This window comes from Cherax quadricarinatus, chromosome 63 (genome assembly GCF_038502225.1).
Source record: "Cherax quadricarinatus isolate ZL_2023a chromosome 63, ASM3850222v1, whole genome shotgun sequence".
In the NCBI taxonomy this organism is placed as follows: Eukaryota; Metazoa; Arthropoda; class Malacostraca; order Decapoda; family Parastacidae; genus Cherax; species Cherax quadricarinatus.
Genome location: NC_091354.1, coordinates 15,237,937 through 15,260,578, shown reverse-complemented (window position 1 = coordinate 15,260,578; position 22,642 = coordinate 15,237,937). Strand labels below are relative to the sequence as shown.

The 22,642-nt window shown below is 42.1% G+C and overlaps 1 protein-coding gene across 4 annotated transcripts in view; it reads right to left on the bottom strand.

The window, feature by feature from the left end:
- The window catches only part of LOC128698178 (uncharacterized), a 393,415-nt gene that overhangs the window by 278,045 nt on the left and 92,728 nt on the right, over positions 1-22,642 (bottom strand). The gene's annotated exons all lie outside the window — the stretch shown is intronic.

Sequence of the window (22,642 nt, the reverse complement as noted above, 5' to 3'; positions counted from 1 at the left end):
GCGATATGTGTACCACTAACAACAATCTTCAACACATCTATCGAAACAGGGCGGCTACCTGAGGTATGGAAGACAGCAAATGTGGTCCCAGTTTTTAAAAAAGGAGACAGACACGAAGCACTAAACTACAGATCATTGTCATTAACATGTATAGTATACAAAGTCATGGAGAAGACTATCAGGAGAAGAGTGGTGGAGCACCTAGAAAGGAATGAGCTTATCAACGACAACCAGCACGGTTTCAGGGACGGAAAATCCTGTGTCACAAACCTACTGGAGTTCTATGACAGGGTGACAGCAGTAAGACAAGAGAAAGAGGGGAGGGTAGACTGCATTTTATTGGACTGTAAGAAGGCTTCTGACAGTTCCACACATGAGATTAGTACAAAAGCTGGAAGACCAGGCAGGGATAACAGGAAAGGCACTGCAATGGATCAGGGAATACCTGTCAGGAAGAGAGCGAGTCATGGTACGTGACAAGGTGTCAGAGTGCGCTCCTGTGACGAGCGGGGTCCCACAGGGACCCCGCTCGTCAGCAGTTTTTTAGAGGGTGTTTTACCGGGTTTAGAGGTAAGGATTAAGTGTTGAGAGATGTACTGTTACTTGAAGTACAGGTGTTGAGAGATGTTCTGTTACTGAAGTGCAGGTGTTGAGAGATGTACTGTAACTGAAGTACAGGTGTTGAGAGATGTTCTGTTACTGAAGTGCAGGTGTTGAGAGATGTACTGTAACTGAAGTACAGGTGTTGAGAGATGTTCTGTTACTGAAGTACAAGTGTTGAGAAATGTACTGTTACTGAAGTACAAGGCGAGATGTACTGTTACTGAAGTACAAGGAGAGATGTACTGTTACTGAAGTACAAGGCGAGATGTACTGTTACTGAAGTACAAGGAGAGATGTACTGTTACTGAAGTACAAGGCGATATGTACTGTTACTGAAGTACAAGGAAAGATGTACTGTTACTGAAGTACAAGTTAAGTATTTCAAACACTGAACAACCTAAACTGTGAGGTGTAGGGAAGTGTAAAGTGTGTCATATAAGTGTGTTTACAAAAGCGTACAAGTGAGCAGAAGTGTACAAGTGACGGAAGTGTACAAGTGAGCAGCAAGTTTGACGGAAGTGTACAAGTGAGCAGCAAGTTTGACGGAAAGTGTACAAGTAGTGTGTTTACATTAATAAAGCTTGTAGAGATACAATGATTATTTATTCATGATTATTTAACACACAAATCAAAGGCAGCTAAATTACTGACCCAAATAAAAACTACAAACGGTCATTAAGCGCGAAGCTACGAGTAATTGTAGAAGAAAAGCAATGTAAAGCAGTTTCGAGCAGTAACAACAACAGTTAGCTGCAAGCAGTAACAACAGTCATATGCAAGCAGTAACAACAACAGTCATATGCAAGCAGTAACAACAACAGTCATATGCAAGCAGTAACAACAACAGTCATATGCAAGCAGTAACAACAGTCAGCTGCAAGAAGTAACAACAACAGTTAGCTGCAAGCAGTAACAACAGTCAACTGCAAGCAGTAACAACAACAGTCAACTGCAAGCAGTAACAACAACAGTTAGCTGCAAACAGTAACAACAACAGTTAGCTGCAAGCAGTAACAACAGTCAACTGCAAGCAGTAACAACAGTCAACTGCAAGCAGTAACAACAACAGTTAGCTGCAAGCAGTAACAACAACAGTCAGCTGCAATCAGTAACAACAACAGTCAGCTGCAAGCAGTAACAACAACAGCCAGCTGCAAGCAGTAACAACAACAGCCAGCTGCAAGCAGTAACAACAACAGCCAGCTGCAAGCAGTAACAACAAGTTAGCTGCAAGCAGTAACAACAACAGTTAGCTGCAAGCAGTAACAACAGTCATATGCAAGCAGTAACAACAACGGACAACCGCAAGCAGTAACAACAACGGACAGCTGCAAGCAGTAACAACAACAGTTAGCTGCAAGCAGTAACAACAACAGTTAGCTGCAAGCAGTAACAACAGTTAGCAGCAAGCAGTAACAACAACAGTCAGCTGCAAGCAGTAACAACAGTTAGCAGCAAGCAGTAACAACAGTCAGCTGCAAGCAGTAACAGCCAGCTGCAAGCAGTAACAACAACAGTCAGCTGCAAGCAGTAACAACAGACAGCTGCAAGCAGTAACAACAGACAGTTGCAAGCAGTAACAACAGTCAGCTGCAAGCAGTAACAACAGTCAGCTGCAAGCAGTAACAACAACAGACAGCTGCAAGCAGTCAGTTAAAAGCAGTAACAACAGTCATCTGGAAGCAGTAATAACAACAGTCATCTGGAAGCAGTAACAACAGTTGAAAGCAGTAACAAAAATCAGTTTAAAGCAGTAAAAGCAGCCAGCTGCAAGCAGTAACAACAACAGACAGCTGCAAGCAGTAACAACAACAGACAGTTGCAAGCAGCAACAACAACAGTCAGCTGCAAGAAGTAACAACAACAGTCAGCTGCAAGAAGTAACAACAGCAGTCAGCTGGAAGCAATAACAACAACAGTCTGATGGAAGCAGTAACAACAGTCAGTTAAAAGCAGTAACAACAATCAGTTGAAAGCAGTAACAACAGTCAGTTGAAAGCAGTAACAACAGTCAGCTGCAAGCAGTAACAACAAGTCAGCTGCAAGCAGCAACAACAGCTGCAAACAGTAACAACAACAGTTAGCTGCAAGCAGTAACAACAGTCAGCTGCAAGCAGTAACAACAACAGACAGTTGCAAGCAGTAACAACAACAGTCAGCTGCAAGAAGTAACAACAGTCATCTGGAAGCAGTAACAACAACAGTCAGCTGGAAACAGTAACAACAACAGTCAGCTGCAAGCAGTAACAACAACAGTCAGCTGCAAGCAGTAACAACAGTCAGCTGCAAGCAGTAACAACAGTCAGCTGGAAGCAATAACAACAGTCATCTGGAAGCAGTAACAACAACAGTCAGCTGCAAGCAGTAACAACAGTCAGCTGGAACCAGTAACAACAAGTCATCTGGAAGCAGTAACAACAACAGTCATCTGGAAGCAGCATCAACAACAGCCATCTGGAAGCAGTAACAACAACAGTCATCTGGTAGCAGCATCAACAACAGTCATCTGGAAGCAGTAACAACAACAGTCATCTGGAAGCAGTAACAACAAGAAGTCATCTGTAAGCAGTAACAACAACAGTCAGATGCAAGCAGTAACAACAACAGCCATCTGCAAGCAGTAACAACAGTCATCTGTAAGCAGTAACAACAACAGCCATCTGCAAGCAGTAACAACAAGTCATCTGCTAGCAGTAACAACAACAGTCAGATGCAAGCAGAAACAACAACAGTCATCAGCAAGCAGTAACAACAGTCAGATGCAAGCAGTAACAACAACAGTCATCTGCAAGCAGTAACAACAACAGTCAGATGCAAGCAATAACAACAGTCATCTGCAAGCAGTAACAACAGTCAGATGCAAGCAGTAACAACAGATGAAAGCAGTAACAACAGTCAGATGCAAGTAGTAACAACAGTCAGATGCAAGCAGTAACAACAACAGCCATCTGCAAGCAGTAACAACAACAGTCATCTGCAAGCAGTAACAACAGCTAGATGCAAGCAGTAACACCAACAGTTAGATGCAAGCAGTAACAACGGTCATCTGCAAGCAGTAACAACAGTCATCTGCAAGCAGTAACAACAACAGTCATCTGCAAGCAGTAACAGCAGTCAGATGCAAGCAGTAACAACAACAGCCATCTGCAAGCAGTAAGAACAGCAGTCATCTGCCAGCAGTAACAACAACAGTCATCTGCCAGCAGTAACAACAACAGTCATCTGGAAGCAGTAACAACAACAGTCATCTGGAAGCAGTAACAACAACAGTCAGATGCAAGCAGTAACAACAACAGTCAGATGCAAGCAGTAACAACAACAGTCAGATGCAAGCAGTAACAACAACAGTCAGATGCAAGCAGTAACAACAGTCAGATGCAAGCAGTAACAACAGTCAGATGCAAGCAGTAACAACAGTCAGATGCAAGCAGTAACAACAATAGTCAGATGCAAGCAGCAACAACAACAGTCAGATGCAAGCAGTAACAACAGTCAGATGCAAGCAGTAACAACAGCAGTCAAATGCAAGCAGTAACAACAACAGTCAGATGCAAGCAGTAACAACAACAGTCAGATGCAAGCAGTAACAACAGTCAGATGCAAGCAGTAACAACAGCAGTCAGATGCAAACAGTAACAACAGTCAGATGCAAGCAGTAACAACAATAGTCAGATGCAAGCAGTAACAACAACAGTCAGATGCAAGCAGTAACAACAGTCAGATGCAAGCAGTAACAACAATAGTCAGATGCAAGCAGTAACAACAACAGTCAGATGCAAGCAGTAACAACAATAGTCAGATGCAAGCAGTAACAACAGTCAGATGCAAGCAGTAACAACAGCAGTCAGATGCAAACAGTAACAACAGTCAGATGCAAGCAGTAACAACAATAGTCAGATGCAAGCAGTAACAACAACAGTCATATGCAAGCAGTAACAACAGTCAGATGCAAGCAGTAACAACAATAGTCAGATGCAAGCAGTAACAACAACAGTCAGATGCAAGCAGTAACAACAATAGTCAGATGCAAGCAGTAACAACAGTCAGATGCAAGCACTAACAACAGCAATCAGATGCAAGCAGTAACAACAACAGTCAAATGCAATCAGTAACAACAGTCAGATGCAAGCAGTAACAACATCAGATGCAAGCAGTAACAACAGTCAGATGCAAGCAGTAACAACAACAGTCAGATGCAAGCAGTAACAACAACAGTCAGATGCAAGCAGTAACAACAACAGTCAGATGCAAGCAGTAACAACAGTCAGATGCAAGCAGTAACAACAACAGTCAGATGCAAGCAGTAACAACAACAGTCAGATGCAAGCAGTAACAACAATAGTCAGATGCAAGCAGTAACAACAGTCAGATGCAAGCAGTAACAACAGTCAGATGCAAGCACTAACAACAGCAATCAGATGCAAGCAGTAACAACAACAGTCAAATGCAATCAGTAACAACAGTCAGATGCAAGCAGTAACAACATCAGATGCAAGCAGTAACAACAGTCAGATGCAAGCAGTAACAACAACAGTCAGATGCAAGCAGTAACAACAACAGTCAGATGCAAGCAGTAACAACAGTCAGATGCAAGCAGTAACAACAGTCAGATGCAAGCAGTAACAACAACAGTCAGATGCAAGCAGTAACAACAACAGTCAGATGCAAGCAGTAACAACAGTCAGATGCAAGCAGTAACAACAGTCAGATGCAAGCAGTAACAAAAACAGTCAGATGCAAGCAGTAACAAAAACAGTCAGATGCAAGCAGTAACAACAGTCAGATGCAAGCAGTAACAACAGTCAGATGCAAGCAGTAACAACAACAGTCAGATGCAAGCAGTAACAACAACAGTCAGATGCAAGCAGTAACAACAACAGTCAGATGCAAGCAGTAACAACAACAGTCAGATGCAAGCAGTAACAACAACAGTCAGATGCAAGCAGTAACAACAACAGTCAGATGCAAGCAGTAACAACAACAAACACCAGCAACTACTACTGCTGCTCCTTTGATGGTAACCTGCAGGATATCTGAAAGACAACCTGCAAGATATCTGAAAGACTCTTACAGGGGTCAACCGCCCTCCCCCCTAGGCCGGTCCCAGACCAGGCCTCTCAGTGGAGACCCTGATGAACCAGGCTGTTACTGCTGGCAGCACGCAGTCCAACGTAACAACCACATCCCGGCAGATTAGGAGCTAACTTGCGGAACTTATCACGTCCTCTCTTGAAGACAACTAGGAATGAGTATTGGTTAATTATATTAAAGGGTCGTTAAAGTTACCTGTTCACTACCAATTAAGAACACTTCTATCAGTAAAACAGGGATTAAAGCAAACTCTCAGTGTATATATACTGGGAGATACACACACGTTTCGGGGTATATATGCAAGTCTAGGTATTGCAAGAGTTCTCTCTGTTTCAAAAATAATACATGTGTTTGAGGCGTAAAGTAAAAAATTAAATATTATATACCTCACTGTCATCTACTTGTCACTCTGCCTCATCTACATCACTTATCTACTTGTCACTATGCTTCATCTACATCACTGTCATCTACTTGTCACTATGCTTCATCTACATCACTGTCATCTACTTGTCACTATGCTTCATCTACATCACTGTCATCTACTTGTCACTATGCTTCATCTACATCACTGTCATCTACTTGTCACTATGCCTCATCTACATCACTGTCATCTACTTGTCACTATGCCTCATCTACATCACTGTCATCTACTTGTCACTATGCTTCATCTACATCACTGTCATCTACTTGTCACTATGCCTCATCTACATCACTGTCATCTACTTGTCACTATGCTTCATCTACATCACTGTCATCTACTTGTCACTATGCCTCATCTACATCACTGTCATCTACTTGTCACTATGCCTCATCTACATCACTGTCATCTACTTGTCACTATGCCTCATCTACATCACTGTCATCTACTTGTCACTATGCCTCATCTACATCACTGTCATCTACTTGTCACTATGCTTCATCTACATCACTGTCATCTACTTGTCACTATGCTTCATCTACATCACTGTCATCTACTTGTCACTATGCTTCATCTACATCACTGTCATCTACTTGTCACTATGCTTCATCTACATCACTGTCATCTACTTGTCACTATGCTTCATCTACATCACTGTCATCTACTTGTCACTCTGCCTCATCTACATCACTTATCTACTTGTCACTATGCTTCATCTACACCACTGTCATCTACTTGTCACTATGCCTCATCTACATCACTTATCTACTTGTCACTATGCCTCATCTACATCACTGTCATATATGATAACATGAACCTAGATATGCAGTCTGAAGACAGGTAGATCTATAACCCACTATGATAACATGATCCTTCATAAGCACATTTAGACAGCAACTTATAAATTAAACACTGACTGATGCTGTAGTAGCCATTCTTAGGTTTGTCTAAAAGTACGTCTGGCAGTTTGATATACTCACAGCAGATATACCTGTGAGGGGCCAGGATTATCTGTTGACTGTCTGTTCAACCAGGCTGTTGCTGGTGGCGGCTTGCTGGCCAATCATGATCAAACTAAATGTAAAAAAAAAAGTGGAAATACGTTTTATGGCGACTTTCTTAAACACTGTGTACTGGGTTGTCCACTTAACAAGGAACATCAAAATAGGTCACGGTATCTTTATACTGAAAGTAAGATACCAGAAAATCTCAACAAATACCGAAAATTAGCTTACAATAGATCAAAGAATAATTTGTATATAATTTATAGGCAAATGTCCTCTTGTTAACCCCTGTACGACACATCAGACAAATAATTGCTGGGGGGCTGCATTTAATAACAGATAAAAGAAGTAATTAACAACCTTAATCCTGTGTATCCTTTCATTTATATTGACGGAGAGAGAGAGAGAGAGAGAGAGAGAGAGAGAGAGAGAGAGAGAGAGAGAGAGAGAGAGAGAGAGAGAGCCACAATAAGAAGCACCAGACCACTACTACTGAAATATTCAAGGTGGTACTTAACACACGATATAGCAGCTGTAGCCAAAATGTTTTGAATGCTGGTGTTCGTGCATATTAAGTTTATTAGAGTGGCGTACATAACGTGCAACAAGGTGCACCTTCACGTACATTACGTGCAGCAACAAGGAGCACCTTCACGTACATAACGTGCAACAACAAGGTGCACCTTCACGTACATTACGTGCAGCAACAAGGTGCACCTTCACGTACATTACGTGCAAAAACAAGGCGCACCTTCACGTACACTACGTGCAGAAACAAGGCGCACCTTCACGTACACTACGTGCAGCAACAAGACACATTTTTCCACGTACAGCAACATCGTCACTACGTACATTAGGTACAGCAACAAGACACACCTTCATCACGTACATTACGTACAACAGCAAGACACATCGTCACCACGTACATGAAGGAAATAACGCACAACTCAAGATGAGTACTGGATATTTCAGCTTCAAAGTGAAGCTTCCTTCATCAGAATGCTTAAGGTTACTGAGAAGAGCCTCAATGTGATCCTTTATTGCCAACGTTTCGCCCACACAGTGGGCTTTATCAAGTTACAAACAGATCTGATGTAAATGGTTTAGAAATCCTGCAAGTTGAAGAATGAGACAATTGTTGATAAAGGGCACTGTGCGGGCGAAACGTTGTCAATAAACGATCGCATTATACTGTATTTGTGTCTACTTTTTCCATCGTGTCGGTATTTTATACCATTTATCGCCTCAGTGTAAAGCAGAAAGTGAAAATATTCCTCATATGTTTGTTGTACTGTCCCCGTAACACAGAGCAGAGACTCCCAGACTTGAGTTCCAAGACACCTTTTGACGTTTTGTTAACCATAAAAAAAAATCACGGATTCTCACACGCCAATGATTGTAATTTTGTGTCTCAGCTGTTGGAGGAGCAATACTTGCTGCCAAGCTTCGCGGATCCCTTGCAAGAACTCAGCAACTCCCTAGGGTCCGCGGCCCACTGATTGGGAACTACAGTAGAAGATTGGCTAACAAGGACGGGGTGGTAAGTTAGGAGGGTGACATAAGACGTTGCAGTGACAAAGGGTGAGTGTGGTGTGGGTGGGGGTCTGCCCACACAGGCGGGTGCACACACACTGACAACCAGACAACAATTATCCACACTTGTAACTTGTGTTAATGAGGCCCCCCCATCCCACACACACACACACACACACGAGTAACCACTCGCCCCTCACCGAGATGCCGACACCTCATTTGTAAGTGGGAACAATGCTTCCGTTGACAGACTCCTTCGTGGACGCTGAACAACACGCAGCGTCTTAGTAACTCACTATCAAACACACACACACACACACACTTCTAGGAAGTGGAAAAATCTGGAGAGATGTAGTGGAGACAGGATCCATACATAGCTTTAAGAAGAGTTACGATAAAGCTCATGGAGCAGGGAGAGAGTAGACCTAGTAGAGACCAAAATTAGATGAGTACACACATATACAACGAGCGGGGGTTCCCCAGGGGTCAGTCCATGGGCCGGTTGTATTTCTGGTATATGTTGTCATGTAGGGGGGGGGGGGGTAATGGAACGTATCCGATAATTGGGTAATATGGGAGTAAGGTGAGGGGGTTGGCAGGAGAGGTGGGCGAGAGGTGAGTCGAGGCAGAGGTAAGCAATGTGAGGTCACTGGTGACTACATCTTCACCTCTCATTACTCTACCCACCACACTACTCACCCTCTCACTACTTGAAATAAAATAATGAATAAAAGAGCAAATAACGGGGACAGTGAATATTACTATTCTACTCAAACACAGTTTATTATTAAGTTTTTGTACAATAATATGTTTGGGAACAGGAGTACATTATTGGGGTTTAGATAAATGGGGTGGTATATAAGCAGTGAGACAGGGAATACCATCAACTTGACCAAAATGAATATAACTTACAATATATTTCAGAGGACAGTTCACCACAGGAACTAAGCCACAGGTCCCAAGACCTACACAGCACGAGTACTGCTCCAAGCCAGTACTCTGCCCAATGTCTCCAACAGTCTCTCCTCCCGAGACTCTCCAGCTCAGCTCTGCTCACAGGCCAGAGCTCCGCTCGACTCTCCAGCAGCCTTCTCCCGAGCTCTGCTCACAGCAGCAGCTCCACTTGAAGTCCCTCTGCTCAGAGCTCTGCACCCAGGCCAGAGCTCCGCACGAATCTCTCGATCATGGTCTTCCTTGGGCTTATATGGTGGTCCAAGCACCCTCCACAATGAGGTGTGCACCACGTGTACGACCTGACGCCGAGATCTGACGCCAGTGACGAACAAAGGAGCTGAGACTTAAGCCGAAAAGGCGTGGCTGTTTAGCCACTTGCCAAGGCAAGGTGACCATATAATTAGGTCCCCCTAGAGACCTCACAAGCCCAGCTGAACTACATCACAATGTGAATGACATGGCGGAAGGAATAGATTCAGAGGTCTGTTTGCATACGATGTGAAGCTACTACGAAGAATAAAATCGGATGAGGATCAGGCAGGACTACAAAGGTATCTGGACAGGATGCAGCCTGGTCCAACAACTGGCTCCTGGAGTTTAACCCCATCAAGAGCAAAGTCATGGAACACCGCAGAGTATAGGCTAGGTGGCTAAAGACTGCAAACCTCACTCAAGGAAAAGAATCTTGGAGTGTGTATATTACCGAGCACATCTCCTGAGGCGCACATCAGCCAAGTAACTGCTGCAGCATATGGGGGCCTGGCAAACCTAAGAATAGTAAGGAATTGTTCAAGACTCTGTACATCGTGCACGTCAGGCCCAAATTGGAATACGCAACACCAGTATGAAACCCACATCTGGTCAAGCACGTCGATAAAATAGAGAATGTGCAAAGGTTTGCAACAAGTCTAGTCCCGGAGCTAGGGGATATGTTCTACGAGGAGAGGTTAAGGGAAATCAACCTGACGACACTGGAGGACAGGAGGGATAGAGGGGACATGATAACAATTAAAATACTGAGAAGAATCGACAAAGTGGATAGGGACAGGATATTTCAGAGATGAGACACAGCAACAAGGGGTCACAACTGAAAACTGAAAACTCAGATGAGTCACAAAGATGTTAGAAAGTATTTCTTCAGTCACAGAGTTGTCAGGAAGTGGAATAAACTGAAGTGTGATGTAGTGGAGGCAGGATCCATACATAGTTTTAAGAAAAGGTACGATAAAGTTCTTGGAGGAGGGAGAGAGTGGACCTAGTAACGATCAGCGAAGAGTCGAGGCCAGGAGCTACGAATCGACCCCTACAACCACAACTAGGCGAGTCCCCACACACACACACACACACAAATTCTAAGAACACAATAAAGCGAAAAAGTAATGTGAAGGACCTGGGAGTGATAATGTCAGAGGATCTCACCTTCGAAGACCACAACAATGTATCTACCACACCTGCTAGGAAAATAATAGGCTTGATAATGAGAACCTTCAAAACTAGGGATGCCAAGCCCATGATGATTCTCTTCAAATCGCTTGTTCTCTCTAGGCTGGAATACTGCTATACACTAACGGTCCCATTCAAGGCTGGCAACATTGCTAACCTGGAGAGTGTACAAAGAACTTTCACGGCACACATAAGTATGATAATGCACCTAGATTACTGGGAAAGGTTGAAGGTATTCCCTGGAACGCAGGTGAGAGAGATACATGATAATATGCACTTGGAAGGTCCTGGAGGGATTGGTACCAAACCTGCACACGAAAATCACTCCCTATGAAAGCAAAAGATTCGGCAGGAGATGCAACATTCCCCCGATGAAAAGCGGGGGCGCCACGAGTACACTGAGAGACAACACAATAAGTGTCCGGGGCCCAAGACTGCTCAGCTGCCTCCCAGCATACATAAGGGGGATTACCAATAGACCCCTGGCTGTCTTCAAGAAGGCACTGGACAGGCACCTAAAGTCAGTACCTGACCAACCGGGCTGTGGTTCGTACATCAGTTTGCGTGCGGCCGGCAGTAACAGCCTGGTTGATCAGACCGAGCCGCGGGGGCGTTGACCCCCGAAACCCTCTCCATGTAAACAAACACACACACACACACACACACACACACACACACACACACACACACACACACAGGAGCTCGGACTCGACCCCCGCAACATCAACTAGGTGAGTACACACGAGGGAGGACCCAGTAGCGGTCAGTGAAGAGGTGGGGCCAGGAGCTGAGTCTCGGCCCCTGCAACCACAATTAGGTGAATTTGGTATGTACACACACACACATACACACCCCTGCAACCACAATTAGGTGAGTACACATACGCAAACACATACACGCACGCATATACAACAGACAGTGTCTAATTGACATTTGCCTAGGAAACAAAATGGTAACTAACACACACACATACACACTGACTTTTTAGGGATATCCTTGGTAGCTTACACTATGTATGGTAACTGTACTTAGGTATACCTGTGCCTAAATATACTTATATACACAAACGTTACGGCAACATAAACGAGGGTATATAACAGTAAACAGAGTTGCAGTACAAACGGTAACAAAAGAAACGGAAATTTTATGTTTGCGCGTGTCATAGTACTATGATGACCCCTGTGAGTGGAACTTGTCATCACATAAGCAAGTCCTTCCGCTGTCTTACCAGTCCACATTACATCATAAGACATGATATTAATTTTCTCAGCACCATTTAACAAATAAGCAATCTGTGTGTCCCAAGAAGTGCAAGAAAACCCAGCTATCTAGCAGGGTTATTCAAGTGTTGGAAGTAGGTACCAGTACATCGTGTTGTGTGTAGTGATGTGTTGTAGCTCAGATGACGCCATCGCAGCAATATTGAGCCAAGGGGTTGCAGGTTAAGAATTGTTGTTTGTGTCAAGTCAATGTTCCCGAGGTGCTGCATGGCCGTTATTCATTAGGAAGTCACTGAAGGAAGCACAAAAGTCATCTCTTTCAATGACACCCACACAAAGTGAGCACCACAAATAGAGCATTATCCGCTTTCAAAGCTCCAGTCCAATTATCACTCTATAGCAACCAGGAAAAAAATGCTTTTTATATTTCCGTTACATCCTTTTTTATTTAACACATCGGGCGTTTACCACCAGTCCAGGGTGACCCAAAGAAGAAAAATACATTCACTATCATTCACTCTCCAGCTGTTTCTCCAGAAGTGCAATCAGTTAACTCACTGAATTGCAATAGGCCCAACCATCCTCTAGAGTGCAGGCACTCAATGAATTTTCCATCTTTAAATATGACTAACCAGCTTTCTTGATCCCTTCACAGATGTTACCCAACTCGCACTCTAACAGCACGTCAAATCCCAAAATCCACCTATATCCACTCACTGTGATCTATTTTTTTTTTATACATGCGTGCTGGACGTTCAGGTTCCTACCTCTGAAGACCTCTATTACAGCCTTCTGTCATTCCTTCTGGAGACACACCTTTCATCCACCAGTTATACGCCCTCTTAATCAAACTTAACTTGCTCCTTTAAATTTAAATGGTCAAATTACCTCAACAATACCTCTATCACTCCCTGAAATAAAACCATACTACCACACCATTTCTGTCTTCATTCTTTATTCTCTGCATAATATTCACTCCTCCACAAACTGTTCTCAGACACGACATCACTACCTCCAGCCTCCTCGCTACGGCATTTATAAACTGTGTTATTGATGTTGTCCTTGTTCAAGTCATTTGTTAATTTTAAGTAGCAGGGGAATGTAGAATGTATTCATTGGTGGGGGGGGAGGGGAGTGTAAGCAACAATGAGTAGGTTCCACTATATCTATGAACCTTGTGTACTTGTGAAACAACGTACGTAGAAGCAGTCTGTAGGTTGTGTTAAGTTTATTTTAATGTCTTTTTATGTATGTGCTTATTCAGTAGATTGTATAGTGAATGTTTATTGCTCATCACCAGTGTCAATGTTACATATTGATATATGTACCTATATATATTTGTACATGACGTTTTAAATAAAATATAAAAAAAAAATCCTCCCCATGCTAGTGTAATTATTACCGTACTCTGATATATATTTTTTTCTTTTGATGCCACTGACAAACTCATTTCCATTCGCAGACTCTTCAACACTTTGCATAGTTTCTATCCCTAATCTATTCTAGGATTCTCCTCACCATTCCTAGACCCATCTGCCTATACAGTCACTCACCTCTATGCTCACTCTAAATTACATTGACTGACACACCAGTTCAAATCCCTCACCAACTTCTGCAACTACTGTCCGGGATGTCCGACAAACACTGTGTCACCAGTAAAGAGCAACTGCGACGACTCTTACTTTATATCGCAATTATTACACTAGGACTGCACCTCTCACTAATGTACTATCAGTTACAACCACCATCTATAAACACATTGAACAACAATGGTGATAGCACATATATCTACCTAAGGCACACTTTTATTGTCAAGTATTCCAATTTTCCCCTACATTCTTAACCCAAGTCTCACTCTCTTCATAAGAGCTATCTAGAGCTTTCAATATACTACTCATACTATTTTATTATTATGCAAATTTGTCTGTCATCTGTGTACTCACAAGCTATAATTAGGACAATAAAACTTTTTTTATTTACTAATTAAATATGTGAAATTATATTTTGGGGTCTTCCCTCTCAAAAGTTTTTCCTTGTGTTCTTTCGTACTTTTTTGGAGGACAGGCCTAACGTACGGAAATACTCACATCCGAGGCGCTGAAGAACCTCTAGACTGCCCTCGCTGCTGTTACAAGGGAGCGTATGTCAGAGCTTCAGTAACCAGACTGAGTAACATTTATCAATGGTCTCAATGTTGACACTCTCGCAGGGCAAGAAGGGATATAAATTGAATTAAGGGTAACAAGACTAGTTAGGTCTCGCATCCGCATCTTCTACAGAGCCAATGAATTAGTGTTTGTGCTGCTATAATTTAGCTATAACATTTAACTCACTATCACACAGACCAATTTAAATTTCAGATATGACATCAGAGATTGGTTCGTTTTACGCTCAGCAAGACGATTGCAATTTTTTTCACTGAATCTGAACTTGATGCTCCGCTAAAGACAAATGCCCTTTCCCTGGGATGGACGGTATTACTTGCAACATATTGTTCTGCCAAGTTCAAGAAAATCCTTCACTTGAACTATACAAGATGAGATATGCAACTCGGCAGCTACCTAAATCAAGGAATAAATCCCATTATTCCCATTTTGAAACTTCATCAACAAAATGCATTTCGCCCAATATCTTTTACTAGCAGCTTGCATAAAATATTTGAGAGGATGGTCTTACATAGTCTCATGCATAGAATTAAAAAAAAAATCCCCAGCTGCGTGGTTTCATGCATGGAAGGAATGTGTATCACTACAAAACCGCCTTTCTCGCCCTGCACACTACCTTCCTTCATCTCACAGATGCTCTTCACGCAGCTAACCGACAGACAGCTGCGAGAATGGATATAGATGAATGGCTTCTCCGCTGGAACATGGCAACCTGTCCAACAGAATGTCTTTTGGGCCGTTCCAGACGCACAGAGGCAAAACTAAACACTAAATTAGGACCCCTACAAAATGTCCTCAGTCCTCCCACCTTACTCAGTATTCTAATTAATGCTCCGAAATCCTATGCCAAGCAACTCACTTATTTACGTATATGATTAACTTTACTGATGATATCAGTCACACTGGATTCTCCAAAACTCAAAACATCCTTAACTATATAATCGATTCGTGTTAGACTTGGAGTAGATCATCTCGGCTGAGATAATGATGGTACCTAAAAGGGATCGTCTCCTACAGGGAGGCGTAGTTTGCACAACTCAGCTCGAAGATGTAGCCAGATACAGATATTTTGGAAATGAGGTCCCTCTATTTGGACTATACATAAAGAAGCTTTCTTTTGTTAATACAAATAAAGAGTGAAGGCACTATGGACTATGGTAGGATTTCACCCTAAGATACTGTGCTAATGCGAGAATGTTAAAACTATATATTTTGCTTACGTCATGGTTGACAATGTCACACTATTCATTTTCTTATCAGACACACTGCTTGGACGGCTTGACAAATCTCAGAAAGAAGCTATAAGGATCATCCTAGGATACCCGTATAATACCAAAATACATTACTAAGCACGCGGAAAGAACCTGATATCCCACGCATCAGAGATAGTATTACCGAAACTAATGCCCTCATCGGTGTTAATATGCTCAGGTAAACCCGTCCAAACCTTTTTAACAAAAGTCCTCCAAGCTTCCTTTACCACAGGTGAACACTTCATCACAGATCATGAAAACTGAAACTAGCCTCAGAATGAATCAGATACATTGTCAAGTGAGGTGACAGCGGTACTTCCCGGCATCATGGAAAATTACCTCTTTTCAAATCACTATCCATCATTTTACCCCAAAGATTCTTATTAGATCACAATCAAAGTCTTTTAAAGCCAATCATGATGGTTTAAATTATAGTGATATCTTAGTCACACAGCACTCTCTTCCACAAATTATGCATATTGATGACTGTTCATCATTCCACTGGTGCGGTTGGTAGTGCCGTTATCCTACAGTGTGATGGCTGCTACATCATTATAGAAATTGGAGCACCCATCAACAACTGAGCTTCCATCCTTCAAACTGAACTCTTCGATAAACTTCTTGCACTCAAATGTGTTCATGTATCTAAAGTTAACACCTTAATTGTAAGTGATTCCTATAATCTATAAATACTCTTTAACTACACGAGTTGCAACTGTGACATGCATCGTGTCAGAAGCCGGACACAGTTATGATAGAAGTGTAGACAGTGGAGTCATGTATACACTTTTAGTGAATTCTTTCTCACACTGGCTTTCAAAAGCATGACCGAAATGATAAACTGGCAATGGTGTATGCCTTCAGTTAGGGAGTAGATTACAACTTAGTAGTCTGAAAATAAAAACATGAAAAAACTCCAAATGAACTTCATTAACTTGAAAAAGAAGGAGAGTGACCCCAATAAATCCATCCATCGTCATTCTTTAAAGCAAGAGGAGCCACAACTCTTTGGCACACCCGACACAATCAGGAGGCTCGGATGACACTCCTCACTTCATCCTCTTAACTCCCAGAAGCAACCATGTGGATTTCTTACATACGGTCTCCAGCAAATTTCTCAGTTAGACTGTGTTCAACTAGGTTAGGCTGTCCTATATCCATGAATAGAATATTCAATTATAACTAATACAAAGGAAAAAATATACTGTATATGTATAAGATAAGGCGATAAAAAAAATCTGAGGGGCGAACAGAAAACGAGAAGCAAGTGACAAAGTTAATGGTGCCTTCGTCAGTCTTTCATCTGACTGTCTTTACAACAGTGAAATGATGTGTGTGATTAAAAGGACGGAGTGCACTACTACTTCCCGGCCTGGGCTGGGCTGCAAGTACCTCTGCGAGTTTGAACCACCAGCTGATGGAGACGACTAAGGTAATCTTTGCCAGGAAACTATTGTCATACTACGTGGTGGACTGAAACAAAAGCATGAATTCAGAGACAACCCACTCGCAAATATTGGAGATATGTTGAAGTATTTTATACAGTGGCACATTACTAACAATTCTGGAAAAAAAATACCCAGATTTTGCCTAGTTTAAATAACTCAAAACTACATATAACTAACCATACCACGGGTGGGGATAGAACCCGCGATCATAGTGTCTCAAAGCTCCAGACCGTTGCGTCAGCCACTGGGCCAGCTAGCCACAATAAGATTCATCCAGCTAGGTATATTTCTACACCATAGGAAGGTTAGCATAGGCACCACTGTGACCACAAATGCAAGTTTTTACAGACGAATTTCCAGCTAGCGTGGCCGTGAGACTCTCTGATCGCGAGTTCCATCCCCACCCGTGGTATGGTTTGTTTGCAATCGTGTCATTACGATTTCGCGAGTCATACATATAACTAATTGTAAGGTTTTGTGACTGAATTCACGACTGTGTAAACTCGTTATTACTGTTCTGAAGCCAATAATTTTTTAATTGGATCATTACCACTAAGTTGTTTGGCAAATAAATTATGGGGCCCAGTCGTTAGTCCCATTATGTGGGTATACGGTACGCAAAGGAAAGATATCAAACTGTACTGAATAAGCCTTTTAGTTTATGTTATAGCTCTGACTTTTCTGTATATACAGTAAGTTTCTTTTCTGTAATATTTGCGATATGTTGGATCATATCAGTAATTTTTCTGTAGAACTTTTTCATTCTCTCTTCATGGCTGATATCATTAGACCATATATTCTACATACTTCTATATTCATAGTTTCCATACACTGGTTTGGTGTTAGAGCTGAGGAGAGTTATACGTGGAGTGTTGGACAGTTCCTTGTTTATATGTTCATGCTAATACCTCGATGCTTACTGGAAATTGATTATCCCCTCACGTTAAATATTTCTCAAGGCAGTATAGCAAAACTTGAATCTACATTATGCTTGTGTATACTTCACTAACGTTGTCATTCTAATGTACTGCATTTCACACTGAGATATCTCTTTCTGTTTCCTCATTCTTTCGTAAAGGCTAGAGAATTATCCTCTTTTGAATAACGAGTGTTGACAAATAGAAGTAGTGGTAATGCTTGTGGCGGTGATGGTAGTGCTGGTTGTTTATGGTGGTGGTGAATGGTGTTTAGTAGTGGTGGTGGTTCTTGTAGTGGTGGTTGACCATTAACAGAGGAAGGGGAGCGAACATATTTATCAACACAACATTGACTGACCCTATTCTCAAACACACACACACACACACACACACACACACACACACACACACACACACACACACACACACACACAAACACACACACACACACACACACAAAACACACACACACACACACACACACACACACACACACACACACACACACACACACACACACACACACACACACACAAAACACACACACACACACACAACACACACACACACACACAAAACACACACACACAACACACACACACACAAAACACACACACACACACACACACACACACACACACACACACACACACACATATCATGTGGGGTTCGAACACGTGGATAGGGTAAAGAAATACTCACGTAGGCTGGTAGTACGTATATTACGGATAGAGTGGGAAGCGCCAAACAGCCGTGACCTGCCTCCTTGCTCTCACTCGTAAGACTGACTAACCCCAGTACCCATATGTGAGGGGGGTGTTTGAAATACTGCTGTGGTCAGCAGCAATATGAATACAGACAGTGATTCACGCAGAGACGGTTGGTAGTGAGTCATCTACTGGTACACTGGTTACTGGTAACTGGTTACTAGGAACTGGTACTACTACTGAGAGCTCGGCGACGCTAACGTATGTCGTCCCGACATACAACTAATACAAACTAGAGATGGCAGGTGTACGGCTTGGGCTGATTCTACACAATGTCAAAGTACACAACAATTGAACATTATAACATACATAAGTAGAATATTGGAATGGAAGCTTACGTAACTGAAACTGTAATGCAATACAAGATATAATATAACACAACTCATCGAATGAAACTCAACGTTGAGATTACACAACAGAAGTGATAAAAAAAATTTTGATCGATCGATCTGTATTCATGTGATCTACGGATTCTGAGGAAGGAATATATACAAAGAAAGAAGTGTTTAACAGAAAGGCAGATTCGGTGCACTCAAATCTAGACTGTTAACTCTCAGAATTCGGAGAGAACGTGAACACAAAAAAAAAAATTCTTGAATACTGATAAGTTGATACTGTAATTATTCATCTATACAGGTTATTTACATTTAACCCCAACTCTGCTAGGGTAAGATTGACATATGCAGAATGGGTGTCATCTCTGGGAGGATCAAACTCTGTTGCATTGGCTAACTCATGCTGTATTTGAGGCAAATCTGAATTGGAAGTTACAAATGATACTTGAGGATTTCTCAATACCTGTCGTGTACGTAGGGAATAACGACACTCAGGTTGATCGTCTGACTGAGTATCAGAGGAAGAGAGTACAGGATCAGGAGGATTGTCAGAGTCTGTCACATTAGTCTGGGTTGGAACATCATTATCATCACATACTAACTTCATATGATCTAAATGCGATTCTTTATACTGACCAGTACTAATTTCTCTAACCTTATACTTATTACCAGTGATATGTTCAACTACTCGATAAGGACCAACAAACTTTTGATCAAGCTTTGGCATTGCAGACGTTTTGTTAAAGTTAGTCAGCATAACTCTCGAACCTACTTTGATTTTGGATGGCTTTGCTCGAGTGTTTGCGACTCTTGTAAATTCTGCTGTTGATTTATGAAGTGTTTCACCTATTCTTCTAAAAATACTTTGAGCTAAGCTGGTACGAGTTGCTATGAAATCATCAGGGTTGTAATTTGGTTTCGGATTAGAATATAACAACTCATAAGGCAAACGTTTATATACACCATACAATGCATAATGTGGAGTGTCACCTATAGAAACATTGTTAGCAGAATTTATAGCACACTGCACATCAGGTATAACTTCATCCCAAGTTTCACTGTTGGGATTGATAGTGGCTCTCAAGACATCAAGTACTTTCTTATTGGTTCATTCCGCTAACCCATTGCTGGCAGGATGATGAGGAACAATGGTGGATTTAGAGATCTTGTACAAGGTGCACAAATTTTCAAGAATCTCATTACAGTATTGTGCCTTTTTGTTATTTATCTCATTACAGAATTCACCTCCATTATCTGTTACTAGGGACTTAGGGGTGGTATGCCTGCAGATAATGCGTTCTTTAAACGCTTTAGCTACTGTCTCGGCAGTCTTATCTGCAATAGGAACTAACTCACAATATCTGATGAAATGGTCTACCATAACACACAGATATTTGTTGCCCTGGAGGGAACATTGGAAATTAGTTAACAAATCTAGCGCAACTCTTTCCCAAGGTTCGCTAGTGGTTGGATATACTTGGATTGGATTAGGACCATTAGCATTACCTTTATGTTGCATGCAGACACTACATTTCTTAACATACTCAGAAATATCAGTTGCCATACGAGGCCAAAAGTATTTCAATCTGGCTTGTTTTACTGAACGATCCATACCAGGGTGTGCAACACCTGGTACATCGTGAACTAGCTGTAAGGCTACATTCACTAGTGACTGTGGAATTACTAACTGGTATACTCTTCTGCTAGGAGTACCCAACTCGGCTGTTCGATACAGTAATTCTTGGTTCATGACAAAGTCACTGATGGGTGCTGGTGGCTTCACAGTCAGAATAAGATCTTCCTGGAGCAGGAATCGAATCACACCAGACCACATGGGATCTGTTTGTTGAGCATTCTTTACATCCTCAGCACTAAATGGAGGGTCTGCAGTTACTATACTAACATGTCGCGATAAGGCATCTGCGACTACATTTGACTTGCCAGGTAAGTGTTCAAAGGTGGGATTGAACTCTTGAATAGTCAAGGTCCATCTGGCTAACCTTCCAGTAGGTTGTTTGTTCTGGAATAAAGGTATCAGTGGAGCATGGTCTGTCAAGACATGAACAGAGTACTGATAAATAATGTCTCGGAAGTGCTTTAAAGACCATACTATTGCTAAAGCTTCTTGCTCAGTTACTGTATAATTACGTTCAGCCTTCGTAAGGACTCGGCTAGCAAATGCAACTGCGTTGTACTTGCCATCGGTCTTCTGAGCTAGTACGGCACCTATGCCAATTGAACTAGCATCAGTTGCCAGATAGAAGGGCTTAGAAAAATCTGGAAATTTCAAAATTGGAGCAGATGTTAGCTTTTCTTTTAGAGTTTGGAATGCTCTTTCTTGACGGAAGGTCCAAACAAAAGGAGCATCTTTCTTAAGCAACTCAGTTAGAGGAGCAGCTATGGAAGAAAAATTGGCAATGAAAGATCTATAAAAACCTGCTAAGCCCACAAAGGATCTTACGGCATCAGCAGTTTTGGGAGTTGGAAAATTTAGTACTGCAGTTACTTTACTTTGGTCAGTCGTAACCCCTCTAGGAGTGACTACGTGACCAAGAAACTTAATTTCTGATCTGAAAAATTTACATTTAGACAGTTTGATCTTTAAATTGGCTTCTTCAAGCTTACCAAGTACTACATCAAGTCTTTTCAAGTGTGTATCCACGTCTTTAGACATGACGATTACGTCATCTAAGTACACCATAAGCCTTGAGAACGTGATAGGGGAGGATCGTAATCCAAACGCCATACGGAGGAAGTGATAATGACCTGTAGGAGTGGAGAATGCAGTTAGCTCTTGGCTGTCCTCGTGAAGAGGGACTTGCCAAAACCCTTGTAACAAATCCAGGGTTGAAAAGACTTTATCTCCGATGTTACGTAAAAGATCACCCAGTACAGGGAGTGGAAAGCGATCTGGAATAGTTTTCGCTTTTAACTTCCTAAAGTCAATCACTGGGCGCCAAGTACCATCCTTCTTAGGTGCTAGGATCAAAGGTGCATTCCAAGGTGAATTACTAGGTGCAATAACTCCATCATCAAGCATTTGATTGATCAATTCTTCTGCGACAGCAACTTGTGAATGAGGCATTCTGTACGCAGGTATGTAGATAGGTCTAGTACCAGGTTCAAGTGGAATACGATGGGACAATAAGTTCGTTATACCCATCTTCTCACCTGGTAAGGCAATGGCTTTACGACGTTTGTTCAACAGAGTCAACAAACGCTTGACTTCATCTGGGAAGTCAGTGGGAGCTAAGTCTTTCTCCTCAACTGGTGGAACAGATTGATCCAGTGAAGTGGATGAGGTCTCCCCGGTAGAAATAGCACCGACCCACTGGTCAGGTGACACGCGCCAAACAGCCGTGACCTGCCTCCTTGCTCTCACTCGTAAGACTGACTAACCCCAGTACCCATATGTGAGGGGGTGTTTGAAATACTGCTGTGGTCAGCAGCAATATGAATACAGACAGTGATTCACGCAGAGACGGTTGGTA